Consider the following 2,161-nt stretch of genomic DNA (forward strand, 5'->3'; position numbering starts at 1 on the left):
GACGCCCGTTGGATACAGTTGAGTTTGGTGTCAAGACAGTGAGGTGATCCGGTTCTGTCCCAGTGACAAAGAGACTGACTTGATTTTTGAGGCTGTGACACTGTGCTTAACAATGCAATGAGGAGTGTCATCCCATCCATCACTACATTTTCACATACACTTCACAACATAACCCTGTTGGATGCCATGGGCTCAATGCTGTTAGAAACTTTTGCTAAGGTTTCCCTCTCATGGGGCAAGAAGTACTTCAGGATTTATTTTGCAACGACTGCAACAAAATATGATATGAGGTATTATTAAAACAAATATAAAGATGTGGCTTTTTGTCATGATTTAAATGAGACTGAACTGAAATTATGCCATTTTGTCATTGTGCTAAAATGAATATAAATATTATATATTAAAATATATTTGCTAACCTATATTTTGTTGCGTGAAGTTGCTTTCTTTCAAAGATGGTGAAATGTAATGAAGGTACTTGTACTGTATTTTCTTTTCATGACACTTCGACAAACTAAAAAACCACTGGCTTTTTGGAGAGGAGGATACCTCTGTGGATCATTCCAGTAGCGCCAAAACCTCCTGAACGATTGACACTGAAATAAAGAAGCTGACTGCGATGACAGCAGTGGTAGTGAAACAACTCCCATGATCCCACACCATGAAGTCGGCAAACACCATGTTCTGTTATTGTTTTGATTGAGAGACCCATAGCGGCAGACACTGCATACTGTGCATTTGTTTGTTTATTACATACTGTGCAAAAGATAAGTGTTTTGCAAGTTATCAAGCTTGGATATTTTCTCTATCTCCATATTTTTCTAGAAATTATAATGCAAACACAAGGAAACCAGCAAAGAAGGTCAAATATGGCCTTGAATGACTCCAATGTCCGACCACAATGTACTAATATTGCATTCACAGTCCAAAATCTGTAATTACACCCACTTATCTTGGGAGTGGCATCAACTCCAGGGGCGTGGCCACCGGGGTGGCTGGGTACCCCTGGAATATGATTGGCCACCCTGCTTGGCCACCCTCACCAGAGCTGCCAATCAGTTTGTCGGAGTCGACATTCAAAAATATGACGGATTCACTCTGGATGCACTTCAACTCTCTCTTGCAGACTTGCACTCATGCTTGCACTGTTTCGGCTAAAAAGGAGAAAAACAAGGGTAAGTAAACAGTCGCTCACAATGTGTGGTGTTAAATGATTTACAAATGTTTAAATTAAGTTGATAAGTAAGTCGTATCTAGAGTTAGCACAGTGCGCTAGCTTAGCATAATGAATTGAGGTCTATGGGAAACATTAGCCTGCGCCGGTAAATGTGGAAAAAAAGAAACATCACAGCAACCCCAAGCTAGACTAATTGACTATAAAGACACGCTCACTATGTGTATGTGTGTGTGAATCTGTCGCCTTTCAAACAAAAGTTACATGGTGCTTCACAAAATACAAGTGTGGAGGCTTTTCTAGAGTGGAGGTTAGTCATTTAGCGTTAACTTTTAGCTCGACCAGCCGTGTTGTAGCTTCCACACAGCGGCTGTCAGCTTCAAAAAAATACAATATCATACAATATGTGTCCAGACGAGGCTTTTCTAGAATGGAGGTTAGACCAAACGTCTCCGACGTTAGCGTCACATATTACACGTTTAAACGTTGTTTTCAGTCTTCAAAAAGATTTATTTCATACACATGTGCAAACAAGACAGCTTGGGTTTGCTGTAACATATCATTAGAGGATGATATAATTGCATGTGATACCTATCCTGTGTGTTTCAGTTTAAGGAAAGTGATTTTCTGACATTATTATTATTATTATTATCTATTATTTCTAACCAGCAGACAGGGATAAGTAGAGAGAGAAAGCAGAATGAAAAGGGCTCAAAACATTTAGACCTTTTTCATAGTAAAGAAAAAAAAAAAAAGCTGCAGATAATGGTGATCAAGGTATCAGTCACTGCATCCTGAATCAGTCACACTGCAGTGTTTCCTCTACATTCATTTAGCAGTGGCGGCCCGCCACTGCTAAATCATAGCCGCCACGCTTTCAATTTTTTTTCTTTTCTTTTTTTTTTTCTATTTTTATTGTCGCAAATCCCCCCCCGCCACATCTCTCCACCTTCACAGCACAGCTTGTGTGATGATGAGCACAACAGC

The sequence above is a fragment of the Seriola lalandi genome, unplaced genomic scaffold, assembly GCF_002814215.2.
Source record: "Seriola lalandi dorsalis isolate HSWRI2012SDOR001 ecotype SW California unplaced genomic scaffold, Sedor1 jcf7180002054549, whole genome shotgun sequence".
NCBI classification, from domain to species: domain Eukaryota; kingdom Metazoa; phylum Chordata; class Actinopteri; order Carangiformes; family Carangidae; genus Seriola; species Seriola lalandi.